The sequence below is a fragment of the Camarhynchus parvulus genome, chromosome 7 (assembly GCF_901933205.1).
Source record: "Camarhynchus parvulus chromosome 7, STF_HiC, whole genome shotgun sequence".
In the NCBI taxonomy this organism is placed as follows: Eukaryota; Metazoa; Chordata; class Aves; order Passeriformes; family Thraupidae; genus Camarhynchus; species Camarhynchus parvulus.
Window position 1 is genome coordinate 9591925 of NC_044577.1, and position 17234 is coordinate 9609158.

General features: G+C 39.3%; 1 protein-coding gene across 2 annotated transcripts in view; it reads left to right on the top strand.

The window, feature by feature from the left end:
• SLC39A10 (solute carrier family 39 member 10) overlaps positions 1-17234 on the top strand; it is a 72463-nt gene that overhangs the window by 12694 nt on the left and 42535 nt on the right. The window contains exon 1 of one of the 2 annotated variants that reach the window (XM_030952193.1): positions 15487-15506. The exons of the other annotated variant lie outside the window; for it this stretch is intronic. The gene's annotated coding sequence lies outside the window, so the exon portion shown is untranslated. Of the gene's footprint in view, positions 1-15486; positions 15507-17234 lie in introns of those variants that run through there. 2 annotated transcript variants of the gene reach the window in all.

Below are 17234 nucleotides of genomic sequence, written 5' to 3' on the forward strand. Positions count from 1 at the left end.
TAAAAGATTTAATAAACAGGAATTTTCACAGTCAAGTTGCAATAAATATTGTGGGCTTCAGTAACAGCAGATTGAACCTTACTGTGGTGTGAAACCTAACTGCAGTGTATTTTAAAATATCATGAGGTACCATCAGCAGTAATTCTTGCTAAAGTTGCACTGGAAGAGGTGAATAAAGTTTAGTAATTGGGCCTTTACTCAAAATGTAAACATATGATTTAACAGATTGATGGAACAGATTATAGACATAAATAAACCTGGATCATGTTACTTCTTTAGAATATTAACTGAGGTTAACAAATGCTGCATGAAGAAAAAGAAATAGCCTGGGATCCCACTGTCAGCAGTTTAAAATGTATTCACTGCTAGTCTCGTGACAAGCATACAACCAACCCAGCTGGACCTGGGGCTCTCAATTGTGTTGGCATTGTGATTGTTGGAAACTGAATTCCAGGCCCATCTCCCTGCTGCTGCCATGCCATAAAGGGGCAATTTTTATATCCAACTCATAAAGCATTTGTCATCCTCTAGATGTTAAAGAATTTTAGCAAGTGATGTGTGAGTTTAGAACGTCAGGATAAATAAGGTATGAGCTTGGAAAGAAATAAACTTTAAAATGCCTTCTAGCTTTTTGACTCCAAAGGACTTGAAGCAAGGAAACAACAACAATCACATCCTGTTTTGTCACTTAGTCATGTCAAGTGCCAGTAGCCATTACCATTCCTTCAGCCTTTCTGTCCATATTCCCAGCTGTTCCCATCCTTAATTAAGTCAAACATGCTGCCTCTATTTAGAACCTCTGTAGTTATAATTCAGCCCTTAATACCAGTAATTAATCACACCTTCTTGAAATTCATCTCTCCACTGGAAATGGCATTGCTCACCAGACTTTGCTTTTAATTTTTGCTCTTGTCTCTTTCTATATCTATTTGATTTGTTTTATGAGTAGCAATACTTTATGGATATGGGCTGAGAAGTAAAAGTAATTTTAAGTGCAGGAGAATTTAATTCAAGGAACTGAATTTTCAAACTTAACTAGTGATGGATTGTAAGGGGTTTGTGGGTTTTTTTGTTGTTCTAAGTATTGAAATGCTCCATAATATTTGGTTCATTTCTGTTTCACAAATAATGTTTTATCAAGAAAAGTTAAGAGACCAAATAGTTTACAAAAGTATAATAACCAACTGTGTTTAGAATTGCTCATTATCTGTAAAGCAAAGTGGGAAACTCTGAGGGACTAGTTTTTAAATTAACTACCTGAGCCATGTGATCTAGCAAAGCCTCCAAAAAATGAAAAATATGCTTAATCTGGTAATGACTTTTTTGATCTCTTACTACCAAAGCAACATAATTAGTGTTGATTTCTGGAAAGTTTCTCTTTGAAATCCACTTAACTTTACTCTCAGTAACATGCACAAATTCTCCCTTAAACCTCTATAGCAAATGTTAAGGCTGAGATTTCTGAGTCCAGTAAAGCCCAATGCCTACTGCAATCTAGTTGTAACAAATAGACTTGCACAGAAGGCCTAGCCCAACATGCTTCAATTAAAGACACATTTTGACTTGACTGTGGCTGTAGCTTCAATGACAGGAAGCAGTGATGTTTGAAACACAACTCAATAATTTATTGCCAGCATTAAATCTTCCTGACACCTTGAAGTTCCTCTTGTTCCCCGCCCCTCATCTGCTGCAGCTCTTGAAAAGAGCCGGAAGGATCAATGCAGAGAGCGGCACCTCCAGCCTTGGGCCCATCTCCCTGCAACTGAGGTTATTAAGTTCTTCTCAAACTACAATGAACTTGGCCGGGGGCAGCTTTCCATATCCAGCATCAGAATATCTCCTGTTGTACCATACTTCCATCTAGACCTGCCAAGGGTAGGGGTTTTGGGTTGGGATGGGGTTTTTGCACTCAGCTTGGCGGTCAGGGTGTGTTATTGGTACTGCAGAGAAAGGGATAACCATGGTTAGTCAGTGTTTGAACACCTCAGCCATGTCGTTAACTCACATCATTAGCTTGCTTTTCTAGCTGGTGTGGGGGAAAGGTTCTCCTTGTACTCTGTATCCAGCCTCTGTTTTGGAGTTACTGCATGGTGCTGGTGCTGTGGCATTGACACCTCTTACATCATAACTTATTCTGCCATTCCTAGTTTTTCTTCGGTGGAGTTTTTTGGGGTTGGTTTCCTTTTTTTTTTCCCCTTAGTGATGCTGGCTTGCTCTCAGCTTTGTTGATGGCCTGTAATTAGCTGTAGGTTTTCAGTAGCTTTATATGGACCTACAGTTAGCTTGGACTCTTAGCATCATAATTCAAAATAGTCTATCCTTAGCTCTCCTAATAGCTTCTCGTAAATGAGTTCATGTATATGTCACCTAATAATTATACATAATATATATTGAGTAAACCTGGCAGTATAGCTACTCACAGCTTCTTCTAGACTCTCCAATGAAAATAGCTTTATTCTTTGTAATTTTGGGGGCGTAGTTTGGAGGTTTTGAGTTGGGTTTTTGGTTTCAGTTATGTTTCAGTTTTGTTTGTTTGGGTTTTTTTAATGATCCTGCTAATCTGTTGTTGTTAAATCCAGATGATGCTGGTACATGTGACAGCCACTGAATGTGAGTGAAGCTATTTCTGTGTTCTTACTTTACTTTGTTTCAGTCCAACATCACTATAAGCTGGTAGTTTTCCCACCTATGATCACAGATGCAGAGAGTTAAGGCAATACCTCCATATTTTCCCACTGCACTTGGGTCCAACTTGCAGGTACTTTCCACACAGTTAATGGTGCCCAGTTCTAAGCTGAATGCTTATCTTCAACCCAGCATTCAGGGCAACTGTTTTGAATGGTAAAGCTTCCAGCATCAAAAGAAATCATGTGCATGTGTTTGTGTGTGGCCATCACTTGTTTGCTGTCTGGCACACACATCCATATGCCACTTTACATCAGTTTTTGTGCTTAAACATTCCACATAAACTCTCACCTAACAACGGTCATGAGCTGCGGAGCTCCCATCCATAGCTAACATTAGCACATCTCATAGCTGAAGAGTTACTCAGATTTTGTTTGGGCCCACCTCAAAAAAGTCCATCCTAAGAGAAATTTTCCACATTTTTTCTGCTGCCACTCCCCCAGAGCATTTACAGTGTTTGCTTACCTTGGGCCTCAGGAGGGAAGCAGTCTTTCCAGACAAGCTGCTGTGTTAGGCTTTAATCAGTTGTTGGGAGGAGCCATAGTTAAAACTTTTACCTTTTTCCTAGATTGATGACCTCCTGGCTTTCCTTCTTTCTTTGTTTCTTGCTTACAATCCCAAATGTGTGGCTTTGGATCCGCTGAAAGGTACAGAGGGCTTTGGAGGCCCACGTAGCAAAGATTAAGGACACTTCAGCAGACTTCAATTTAGGAACTAAAGAGAATAGCAAAGGTTAATCAGGAGACTGCTTTTATCAAAAGTTTTATAGTCTGTACTGGTGAAAGTCTAAAACATATAAACTGATCAATAGCTTTAAAAGCTGGATGTATTGTCTTGCTTGGGAGCTTTTTCCAAAACAGTCCTTTCCAAAAGCAGAGGATAACTTTGGAAACTGCAGACAAGCTTCCTAGAGCTCCATCCAGTCTGTAGCAGGGCTAGTACTTATTCTATCTTCTTTCTGTTTTGGACATGCTAGAAGGAGATTGAGAGCCTAAAGTTACATTTCTGCAGAACTATCAGCATAATTTTCTATGCTCCAACAAGGCACTTCTACTGCCTCTCTTGGACCGTGACACTGATTTAACTCCAGCTGCTTTAGCGTGACAGGCAAGACCTTCTTATTGACAGATATTGGTGCTTACTATAAGAAAATACATACTTCATAAAATAAAGATGATAATCATAAACTTGGGGAAACAGCTGGGGGGGATAACAAAAGGTTTCTAAGTGAGTGGAAGAAAATGTCTTTTCCACTGGAAGATATTTCACTTTTTACCCGAAATTACCAAATTCTTTCCAGTCTGTAACCAGAGTAGCCCCAACTCAGATCTGTTGCCTGTACCATCCTCTCTGACCCCTACATCCAGTCACAGCCAAAGGCAGTGAGGAACAGCTACTGGACCAGTCCTACAGAGCCACATTTGCTCAGCTGCTCTGCCTTCTACTCCAGTACTGCCCTCAGGATCTCTGCACTATGTTCCAGTATGTAATGTAGATAAGGCAGCAAATCATCACACTGCCTCATCTTAAAGGGGAGGCTTTTCCAATTCAGGATCGTTGATTGCTTTGTCCCAAATGCTTGTTTCCCTTGTCCTTTTTTCCTAACTCAAAAGTTGGAATCATTGTCAGGAATCCATTCCTTCAGAAAAGGACAAGGTAAATATACAGTGCTGCTAAATCTAGTGACCTCCATAAACTTCTTATGAACACATGTAGTTTGCAGGAATGCTTTTTAATTCAGCTGATTAAAGAGCTTGTAAACAGATAATGCTCAAACTGTGTGTATGCATGGGTGTAGGTTTTAAGGATGGAAGAGAGCATAAAAAATTATTAAACTATACAAGTATTTTAACTAGACTTTACAAACTACTTTCACGTTGGACTTGGGCCCAGAGTGTAACCATATTATGATTTCTTGGCATGAAACTACAGCTCTGATGGCTTAATTCTTCTGTGAATGACTAACACTTTACCAAAAACTTTGTTTTAACACAGAAGAATGGGTGACCTTCAAACAAATCATTTTTCGGTACCTGAGAACCTGGCTAGGAACAGTGCAGGAAGCACATGGAGCTGGGCAGTGTACCATGAACATCATCCCTTCCTTTTATCCTGCCCCTCATGCCATCCTCAGGCCCTCTCTGATTGGTGTCACTGCAGGGAAGTATCTCCACCTTTCTCTTTGTGAGAACAAAGGGCTTCACTACGTGTTTGCAAACCAGTTTACTTCTTGCAGCCTTTCAAAGTGGTTCACCAGGTGGTGCTTTTCTTGCCAAAAGGGAGGCTAAGCTCAGCTCTTGGGTTCCTGTTGACTTCCAGACTTACTGGGAACTGGATGCCCTCATCCAGAGTTAAGCAAAAAGATGCATCCTTGGTTACTAAATATTTGTTATCTACCATCATTCTTTAGCTGCTCATTGATAAAATAGGTAAGGGATTGTAATAGGTACATGCTTGGGGGAATTCCAAACAGGAAAGCAAACATTTCCATATTTAGGTGAGTTGTTTCCCTGCTCACAAAAGCCTAGGTTTCAAATACACTGTTAGCATGGAGTTTTGATATTCATGTTGCTGCCTTCTGAATAGGAATGAAATAGGCTTTGCACTAAAGTGGGGAAGAGTGTCTGGTCTGGAGAGGGAGGCAAATATATTGGAATTAACACCTACACAATTCAGAAAATGCATTTCCTCCAAACCATCAATGGCCTTGCACATTGGCAGCTTCTCTGTCAAAAAATTGGCTGTTACGGGAACAGCTACTGACAGCCAGCTCAAACCAGAGTGCTGCTGGATGAGAGGAGGTGGCATCCTCCTCTCCCTGAGAATCTGCTGAAGCCCCACATTTCAGATGATTGGGCATCAGCACTCTGCTTTGACTCCTCTATATGCAATGAGGACCTCAGTTACCTTCCTTCAATGCTAATTAGCCAAATCCATATGCAATGCTGCTGAGTGAAGGAGCCCCAGGTATAGGCTCTGTGGAGATGACTTTGCCCTCAGAAAATAGTCCAGCTTTTAATCAGACTGTGTGTGTGAGTTAAAGCCACTGTGTGGCTCTAGGTGGCCATTGATAATGACCTTGGTGGAAAACTGTCCTAACAGCTTGGGCTCTTGCTCAATCTCACTTCTTCACCTGGTGGGCATCCACATGAAAAAACAGAACGCTTACAATTTTGTGATCCTTCAACACCAGCCTACCTGGTTGTGAAATGCAGAGGATGGCAAAAGCTGCACTTGATAATAAGCATATTAACTATTAAATGCATACCCTGCAGCATGATGTTCTTTCCAATAAAACAGGCAGCAACAAAACCAGATTGCTCTGGATAGGGAGCGTTCAACAGCCCAAACTGGATTTTGGCAGGATGAACATCACAAACAGTAACAGGCTCCCTCTTGTACAAAAAAAGGAAAAAAGACATTAAATTGTTAATGCCACTATATAATCAGAGCTTTGATCTTGATTCCAAGAAAAGAAACCTCAAGCCAGTAGTTGAAATCTCCACAGCCAGCACAGGCGTTGGTTTAATAATGGCACAGAATAAGCTTCATGGTGTTGTCTGCTACTAGCTCTTCCACTCTCCTTGGCCTAAGCCTACCTACTTAATCTAAAAAGTCTTGGAGGTTTGGATTTTATTGATCACCAAAGACCCTTAGAGTTTTTAAATGCATTAATTCTAAAAACAGATGAGAACCCTCTATTCTCCAAGAAAGGATGTCCCATGGCAGATCACTCCCCTTGCTTCCCAAGCAAATCTGAAATGATTACAATAAAGTTTGCTTTGGCATTAATTCCCTTAATGGACAGCTCTGTTTGGAGCTCTCATTCTTTCAGTGACATGTTACCTGTCAAATCCTAAATGTTCCAAATCTTACCTTTACGAAAACAAATTAATTCTCTTGCTACTTCTTGTGTGAGAGCATGTAGAATCTGGAGGTTCTCTGACCATCCTCCAGAGAGTTAAAAAATGGCTTCCAGGACTGCACTTTTAGGGCATGTGGGGTTTTGTTAAACAGCCTGTACAGAACTCAGCTGGTAAATGCAAGCTGAGTTACAAGGGCAGCTGAGTGACAGCAATGAAAGGAGATACTCAACAAGTCGAGGCATTGAAAATGACTGGGATTACAGCAAAAGTTAAGTACTGTGTGTCTTCAGTATTCAGGCCTTAAGTAACAGCTTTGCTTTTGCTGCAAAGCATTCCCTGCATAGCTCCTGTTTTTCTTCCTGAGCATTCTGAAATATATTTGTATCTCGAGTCTGATTTGTGGTGTATTTCAGAAAAAGGGCTGTATCAAGGGAGATCTAAAAAAGTATAAAATCAGGCCACTGCTTGTGTTTATTATGTGAGAGGCAATTTGGGCATTTCTTCCCTGGAATCCACCTTCATTAATGATGTTTTCTCAAATTACTTTGGCTGCTTTAGGTATCTCTTTAACAGAAGATGTGTCTATTTTTACTTGCCCTGACCTCACATCTGTTTTATTCTTATCAGCAAATATCTATTCATTGGTCCTATCTAACTCTTTTACATTTATCTGCGTTAAAATGTGTGTCGCTCATTAACTCAGGGTTTGTACATAAATTAGTCTCCTGTATGTCCTGTAGCAGTGTTATTCTTTCTGCTTATTGCATCAGCTAAAAATAAAATTACATTTATATATATAAATTTCGTTTATAGCAGATATCTGAATTCATATCCCTTAACTATTTCTTAGTTCAATCAGTCAATTTTTGCAATTAGATTGTGTTTGAAGTCCTGTGAGTTTGACAGAGTATTTGTATTCAGAACATTCCATTTCCAAACTTGATGCGTGTGGGGTTTTTTTTTTTTTGTTTGAGTTTTTTTGTTTGTTTGTTATTTGTGCAAGAAATAAAAGGTTTCTGACTATTTTGTAATACCTTTGAGAATTATTTCAATAGAAAACTCACAGGTCTACAAATCTGGACTGCATTAGCCTTAACCTGGTAATGAAAGTCCAGCATCTAGAAGAGAGATCATATTTAAATATGAAGTTTTAGTAAGCTGCTTGTTGTTTTCTGTCCTAGAAATCTACTTGAGAGACAATCTTTGAGCAGTTCTAATTGCTCTGTAATCATGATGATTTTTTTATTTCTTGAGTACTAAAATATTCTCTATGTAGGTATGTTCACATTGGCTTTTCACACAATTTAAAAATCTTTCCACACATTTCTTTTATTACGAGAAATATAATTTCTCGTAATAAAATAAGATGTTCATGGCAAAGCATTATCTTATACAGAGAATGCACTATTGCAAATATGAAAGGTAACCTTGATCATCTAAATTAGGTCTTGAAAGTTAATTCTGATCTATAATCTTTGCCCAGGAGAAATATAATAAGTCTTCACAAACAGTTGCATCAGATTTCTAGCATTTTATCTAAGTAAGTAACTCTACCCCAGCTGAATGATTAAATCCTTAGCACTCAAATATGGGTTTGTAATGGGGAGCATTTAATTTGTTTCAGTTACCTGTACAAATAATTCTAATCTACAGATCACTTGCCCTGGTTTGAATAATGTTCATACTTAACACAGTGAAAACTAAACTTGGCTTGCAGTGCTGAAACAGTTTAGACAGACAGATATTTGATGGATATTTGGTATCTCAGATATGTTTATCACACTAATTCTGTTTGTAATACTAACTCTATTTAGTTAAATGTGCAGTTTTTCCAGCAAATACACAAAGACTATTAGTATCATGTCTGAGCAAACTACCTGTAATTAGTTCCTGTCAAAACTGACGTAAAAGCAACAGGAAAGAAATTACCTCTCGTAATTCTTTGATAGTTGATGTTCTATTGTCTGATGCGAGAAAAAAAAAAGGAAATAATTTATTACTGCTATAATCTTATTTCTGTAGCATAGAAATTGCCTCAGAATTACATAACCATGTCCTTTGCACAGTTAGGTGCCCTTTGTTTGTAAATCATCTCAGGGGAATCCACTAAGCCACTACTGGCAGTCAGAGGTGGGAATTTTACGTAGTTTTCATGATAAGCTTTTTCCCAAAAGTGCCCTACTTCATGGTCAGTTCCTGGCAGCAGCATCATGTAAACATCCTCCATGTGTTTTAGACTTCCTTCTCCATAAAATATTGTCCCAGTAGTCTTCTGTGGCACTGCTGTGGATGGAGAGGCTTAGGGAATGCTTTACATGTATTAGAGTAAAATCTCTAGTCTCTTTTCCCTCCCTGTGAAGAAAGAGTCCATCTCCAGGACAGGCAGTAAGTATAGTGGGATATCTTATTTCTTTCTGTTATCCTTGCTGAGCAGACAGTATGTTACCAGACAATGAAATGGTGAAACATAAAAAACCTCTACAGAATTCTTAAGAAAGTTGCAGATGCAGAATGAGTATTTGAGTTTGCTCCAAAATCCTTAACTCTAAGGATGCAGGTGTAAACCCAAGGATTAAAAATTGGCTTACTTTATAGATTTGGAGTTATAAGAAATCAATTAGCTTGTCCCATCCTATAGACTGTGACATATCAGGGAGAGAGCAAAGAGAGAAAAGTAATCCTTCCATTTGTAAAGAGAAGCAATAAACATGGAAATTCAGGCTTATACTTTTAGATTAGAATTTGTTGTGGGCATAAAATACTCTTCCAGGAAATTGGTTCTCGAGTGGGAAACATGCTATCAGATGTAAAAATGATACATGGGACCATCTCTTGTATGAATTCAAAAGTGCTGTAACTTCTGCAACGCCTTCACTTGGGAGTGCTGGGTGCTAAAGCTCTAAGCAGAGCTTTATGAGATGAAAGCATGTTGCACTCCAAATCACTCCAAATGCACTTAGCAGCTGGATGAACAGCACAAGGCTGGCTCCCAGTATGTGCCATTTACTTTGCAAACAGGGAGCTTGATAAGTAAAGACCTGCTGGATGATTGCAAAAAAAAAAGAGTAGGCAGGTATGGAATAAGAGAAGACTATAGCTGCATCAGCTGTATTGTGTTTGAGCAGTAATGAATGAGAGAAATATGCTGTCAGTGTGTTCATCACCAGCCTTTAATGACACACCATGACTATTTTCCCATCATTCATGTGTAGAGCGTTAATGGCATGTGCTCAGGAGCAGCTCCAAAAGAAACAAGCAAACTACATCACTTCCTCTTGAGCTATTCTCTAGGGTTGGTTTAAACATTAAACAGATTAGCAGTAATGTGAAAGTGGTGGAGCAAAAGGTTACATAGTTGTCCAAATGGATTCATCAAACCCCTGCATTTAAAAAGGTTTATTATAAATTGGTTACATTCTGATGAGGCAAGGAATCGTTTTAAGTGTGCATAAAAGTGATTCTTTTCTTCTTTGTTTTTGTTAGATTAAGAAATGTGTTATAGAATTAAAAATTTAGTTTGCTAGTAGCATCATCTGTAGCTAAAATCAAGCAAAGGTAAGGGCTGACACCTCAAGTCAGATACCAAATCCAGGTGTGGCAATATCATAGTGTCCCCCAAAAACAACTTTTGGAAGGAAAGGGTTCAGGGAGCAGAAGAGATAGTCTTCACAAATGCACTTCTACAAAATGCAGCATTTGATTTCATGTAAGGTCTGATCTTGGATAAACTGCAGGTAAATTGAGTCATGCAATTAAATCAGACTGGCAGGTTGCATATGCACATGAAGTATCAGGTTGCATGAGAAGCTGTGTGAAAACAGCATCAGACTGGGTCCTGAATTGCTTGAAAAGAAAGGGTGTTTTACATCACAGCAGGTTAAAACTTTATCTGTGATTCTCGAGCACCATTAGCATAATCTGATTACTATCCAGGCAGGTGATGGCTGCTCCGGGATAGGCCTAAAGGAAATGAACATTGAAAGCATAAAAGAGTGCTCAGTAGAAGGGGAGAGGAATTCTGAACTTATTTGGGACTGAATGGATACCACAAAAAAATCAATGCTGATAAATTTTAAGAAGTGTCTTGCCTGTCCAGATTTCTTAAGGTTTTAAGTACTGCTTAACCTTTCACTCTATCAAACTTGTTCTTATATCCATTGCCCTTATGATTTCTAACTTGGTCCAAGAAACATATTTGAGGGATGTGCTGGGGCAGAGGGAGCGCTGTATTGGGTTGGTTGCTTTGGGGTTTTTAGTATTTCTGATTATTATGTTCTCTCACATCATTTAATATATTCTCATTATTCCCTGAAACTAACTCTATTAACTCTATTAAGCTCCCATTTCGACACTAGTATCTCATTCCAGGTGTTAAAGAAGCACTGGCTATTCAATTCTTTCAAAGTAAAGCCATGAGTTGTACTCCTTTCTACTAAAGAAAATTATGATTTACTGGCAGAGAGACAGGGTGAAACTGACTGTCAAAAACTCTGTATTGTGTTTCCAGTTGTGCATCTCTCCTGGTGTGTAATTTACTGGGACTTTCTTGTGCTTCTAACTTCAAGCTCCAAGCTTAGGCATTGCAATGCTTATCTTAATTCTTGCAAGCATAGTCTAATTATTTGCTTTCATTTACAAGCCTTGTTCCTCAAACCAGTAGAGATTATATTACTAATTAATTGTGTCTAACTGAAACACTAAGTGGGCTTTTAGGTCCATTCAGAAAAAACTAACAAAAACCAAATACATTAAAATTTTTGAATACCAGATACATTAAACAGCTTCTAGGTTTTGCATTTCTCATCACTGTTTTTAAGTCACTTTTAGTCCCTCTGCATAGGGTTTGAGTAGCACTAGGAACGACAGCGTGCCATTCTTTTTTTATGTCATCATTTCTGATACAGATAATGTTAAATTGGAAAAGTTAATGTTCAGAACATGATCCTTTAGACATCATTGAAAGAGAGCTCTAGAATAATACTTTTCCTTTATGTCCCTGTCAGTTAAGTTTTCCATTCTGATTAAGGTGAAAAGACAACATCTCTGAGCTTTTATGCAGGTAGAAGGGCTTGTCTGCTCACAGCTAGGACTTTGCAAGGGCACTCCTTTCTATGTATGTAATAAATGTGGCACATATAGGGAACCTCAACTTCCTGCATGGAAACTGCAATAAAATACCACAGATTTCCAGATAAAAGCAAATCCTGCATGAAAACCCTTGTACAACTGCTCAAATCTGCAATAACTGCATGGGAGAAGTCTGAAGGCTTTCACTGAGAATGGGACCAATATGCCAAAGCATTTATTCTCTTAAAAAAAAGATTCTATCGAGGACCTGAAGAAGATTCCTAGGAAGCACAAAAGCATCACTGGCCAGATCATCTCACACCAGTATATATTCATGGGGATCTCCATGTATGTCATACTTGAATTTTAAGGCTGTTAGGGAGTTTGTCGCTGCTGAGGTAATTCTCTATTGCTAAAGGAACTTCTCAGACTTTTCCCCAGAGCTGTACCAGTGAGAGAAATCTGGAATCTTAATCTACTCAAAGCCTGAATGTGGGAAGAGTGGCTTGTGAATGACAAATAGCTAGAACTGCTTTCCAAGAGCTTCAGGGACAGTACTATACAGCCTGGAAATTGCTGAAACTCAGGATAAAAAAAATCTCTCATAACCTGTGTCCCTTGGAAAATAGGTTAAGTATGTCAGAAGAGATACTTTAGTGTTCTCAAATTCTTCCTTTCAGGCATTCTTCCAGGCCAGCAATGGCTTTTGAATTTTCCCTAAAATACTACTTCAGTGCATTGGCCATCCGCCTGTGCAAAGGGGAAGGGAGCAGAAGGCTTTTTGGCACTGCCAATTCCTTTAGGTACCTGACTCAAGTGACACGTGTATATTGCAGATTAGTTTCCATTTCAGGTCAAACCTTTTATTTTCTTCTATTAATGCACTGAAAATATAATTATGAGCATTTTCTACCTCTTTAATTTTGTCTGAAACAGATCCTGACCCTTTGATTTTAATTACCCTGAGATGATCTTGAACTACATTTTAAAACCCTCTGTGAAGCAGACCCATGCTGTACATCTTAACTGTATTTTCCAGTGTGAGGAGTCCTGCTGTCCAGTCTTCAGCTATATTTGAACTGCATCCCAAAACTGAGGTTTGTAGTGAACGCACACCCACACTTACACCTCCCACCCCCACCAAGCCTTTCTCTAGGGCAGTACCTCCAATTCTAGTTCAGATGTGGGGTAGCCGGCTGAGTTATCCCTTCAATCTTCTCAGGAGAGAATTAAGCGCAAGGCAGTGCATCTGCTTAGGAACATTAGTTTTTCAATTTGTGCCTTTCTTTTATTCCGACTTTTAAAAGTGTACCCACCAGTATAAACAGATGGGGCTCAAAAGAGCAATTAGATTAGCAGAATTTCAAAACCCATGGCTTTTTATGACTGTAGCTGTATTTTCTTGGCCAAGAAAAAACATTATTATAATTCCATCTGCATAAAAGATGCTTACCACCTCCTCAACAATTTGTTCACTGTTATCTCTATTGGTATGCACTCCCATACCCTTCTCTGATTTCTTATCACTGGTTGCTAACTCTGAGGAAAACAGCAAGAGGTAGGACTAAGGGGACAGTTAAATTAGCCCACTTTCACACTTCACCTCCAGTAAATCTGCACGTGAATAAAAGTCTTCAATAACCAGAAGAGATAATAGAAGAAAAACTATAGCTCAAGAGAAGCAAATCTCTGGCTGACTTCTCAGATGAAGGACTTTGCAGGTGTTCCCTGCAATGCTATTCTAAGTCCATATCCTCTTATTGTAGACCTAATACTACTCATTCCATATAGCTTTGGCATAATTATTGGCTTAACCTTAAACCATCCTCTCTCACAAAAAAGAAAGCACCTTGCCTCTACACAGATGAGGTGTCAACTCTCCACAGCAAAGCACTACCCCTGTTACTGCAAGGAGAAACCTCATGCAGATAGTGGAATTAAGCTGATCTAAAAATACATTCAGCATCTTCTCTTTAACAGAGAATGACAGATCACTGCTGGGATTAAAAATGCAGCTTTACTGAAAGGGTTTTTCTTATTCCTGTATTTCATTCTGTGTTCAAAAATTCGCCTGGAAAACTCTAAGCTTAGAGCTGATCATACAAATAAATGTTCTGAATAAGGAAATAGAAGAAAATATCATCATTAATTTTATCTAACATGAGGAATCCTAAAACAAACCAGTTACTCCCACAAGAGATATCGCACTCTGGAAAGAACATGGTAATTTATGCTTGACAACACAAAGCATAATGCGTGTATTTTCCAGATTTACACCAGGTAAATCATGAGCCTGTCTTTTACTTTCAACTTATTGATCATTAAAATATTCTGGTAAACCCCCAGCCTTCTAATAAAAAACAGCCTGATCATAAGAGGAGCGTCAATCATTGGAGACAGGGTCTATGAACAGGCTGAGTGCTGTGCACCTAATTAGGTTTGGCTGAGCTAACTGCACTCTGAGCATATCTTCCCCTGCTTCAGCTACAAAACCATCCTCAGGGAACAGCTAGTTTCCTATTCCCACTGTGCTGCCTTAATCTAGTAAACTTCTGCCTCTGACCTCAATAAATATTTTATTTTCTTCATAGCAAGATCCTTGCTTCATTCCTCTTCAAGATCACTCACCCTGATTCCATCTCTGCATTGAATGTTTTTAGATTTGGGCATATCTATGAAGACAGATACACAGATACAGACTAGACAGAGAGGGATATATATGTGAACATATGATATATGTAGGATTATATCACATGAACATAAGCAAAGAGGCAATGCAGCAAGGCAGACAGTACATAATTTCTGGAATAGCAACCCTGCAGACTTTTCTGCAAGGGCTTCTGGCAGTTGGAAGCAATCAAACACAAACACCTTGCTGCTAACAACAAAATCAGAAATTTTCTGTGATGGCTTCAAGGAACTAAAAACTAAAACAATTTTCATGATGGAGTGAGAGGGAAGGGAAGCTTTCTTCTTGTGCAAAGATTTCTGTGTGAAAGAAAGCAAGCCATGACTCTTAATGATAGCTGAGCATTACTGCTTCATTGTAGATGTTAGGCTTATCTTTTATATTTTTCTCTGTCATTTTCATCAAAAAAAAAAATATCTATTGAAACTGAACCTTGAGAACCAAAACTAATGTTGAAGTTTATTTCAGAGCTGACTGAAGCGAGCATATTGATTTTCATAGGTTTTGTATCAGCTTCTTGGTATACTACATTTCTCATTCAGCCATGTAATATTTGGGATAATGTTTCTCTGCATACAAGAGGGTCCTAAATGCTGCTATCAAATAGAGAAGCAAGCACTGTCATCTTGGTCCATACTGAATTGAGTGTGTATGAAGCCTTTCCTTAAAAAAGCAGATTCATTATGTTGTTTTGGTGGTTGTTATGGTGTCACGTACCTGCAGAAATCAAAGTGCTGGTTTGGTTTGTTTGGGGTTTTGTTGGGTTTTTTTTTTTTTTTTTTTAATGCGTATGCAGTGTACCTAAAGAAATAACACAGCTTTCAAAATGCCTGGATTTTAGCCTCTAAAATTTCTCTGGAAATGGCAGAATTTGCTAAATATCTAAACCCTTAGTAGTCTCACAGCTGAAAATATTCATCATCTCCCTTCTCCTACCCCACCACTCACACACCAGCCTGATGTCATGGCACGTTCTGCCTTCCATAACAATTTTGGTGCATGGTCACAACCACATTTTTCAGTACTGACTGTGACATGCAAAGGACATGATTCAGCAAGAGTAATGCACTCACTAATAGCACATTTACATTCCTATTGATTTGATAGGAGCTACTAAGCAACTGAGTGAGGTAAATGCTCACTTGCCTGTGTAAAGCCAGCAAAATGCTTTAAACTCTTGAATCAGAGCCTGATAAAGGGTAAGTACCGTGTTCCTTTGTAAACTTGTTTGATCGTTGTTTTCAGGGAAAAGAAATTAAACCAAGTGGACTTCCTTTGGGTTCATTAGGTGTCTACTGAAAATGGTTGTTTCAGGGTAACAGAAACCTTTAGAAATCTTTTTCCTCTTGGAACTTCACCAGCCACAAGCACAATGGGGGGCGGAGGGAGGAAAGTCTTACATCCCATTGTCTCCACAGGACTCCCTGTTCCCTACTGAACACCAATGTCAGTTTTTCCGAACAGCTTTGTCTTTCTGCCAAAGATAATAGACATGTTTGGAGTGTGTGGGTAAAGATTAAAACCTTGTCACTCACATATGGGTTTTGAGGCATTTCAGTAATCATTCCTACCCTGTAGTTTGTGGATGCTTTGCAGTACTTAAGACTAAATTGTACTAAATCCTAGCTTCAAACATCTCAACAAAGTAGTAGAGCTACAGGTATCACAATTGTGTACATCACTTTATATATTTTTTATTTAAAATCAGTGTGGAATTAAGTTCTCTAAAAAAAAGCTCTGTCAGCTTTTTTGTTTTCTGGGAGGCTTCTGGTGTGTGGTTTTGCTCCTCCTAGAACGTGACAAAGTGAAACTAAAGGAAAAAAAATTCTGCCTCCTGTCTGAACTTAACAACATGATTTTTTTTCCAAAAACAGAAGAGAGTTCAAGACCATAAAAATATTATTGCTAAATTTTAATCCCCTGAAAATAAGGTCAGGCTAAAGCAAACAAAGTCCATTGAGGGGAAGTTGTTTTTATGAAGGCATTAACTTCAGTGGTGCTGTGAAACTCAGCCCCGGTGTGGGTTCACTATGCAAATGTCAACTAGGAATGTGTTCTCAAGGTCTTTCTCTGCATGGTAATTGAAGGATAAAACTTAATTCTGGGCAGATCATTCCTCACCAATATCTCAGGACCAAATGCATACACACAGCATGTCCTCTGTGTCACCAGGGCTTGCATGGCTGAGAGAGACACTGTGTGACAGCAGTCAGTGGTGAGAGACTTCAAGGGCCTGCAGTGAGAAGAGTGACTGGCCAGTGAGGAGAAATAGTTACCTGAAGTCTCACATTTGAGCCCTTATCAGCAACAGATTTTTATCATTCATCCCTCTGTGCCTGTTACTATTCAGTTACAATTCCACCTTGGCAAGCGCTGCCACAGAGGAACCACCAGCACTAGTTTAGGTACTGTGTTTCCTGTCCTTCACACAACCTTGCACTTGGCCTTGCTGAGCCTCATGTAGTTCGCATGGGCCAAGCTCTCCAGCCTGTCCAGGTCCTTCTGGATGGCATCCCTTCCCTCCAATGTGCCAAGCACAGCACCACACAGCTCGGTGCTGTTGGCATATTTGCTGAGGGTGCACTCAACCCCACTGTCTGTGTCACGGATGTTAAAGAGTGCCAATCCCAACATCAGCCCCTGAGGAACATCACTCATCTCTGGTCTCCACCAGGACATTGAGCTGTTGGCTCCGAGTGTGACCATCTAACCAATCCATTACACACCAAGTATCCATCCGCCAAATCCATGTCCTCCCACTTCAGGGACAAGGATGTCACTGAGGGACAGTGCCAAGTGCTTTGCACTGCTCCAGGCAGATGAAGTCAGTTGCTCTTCTCTTATCCATCACCAACGTTCATCAGGCATGACTTGCCCTTTGTGAAGCCATGCCCGCAGGCTGTCATCACTCTCCTCCTTATTTTCCA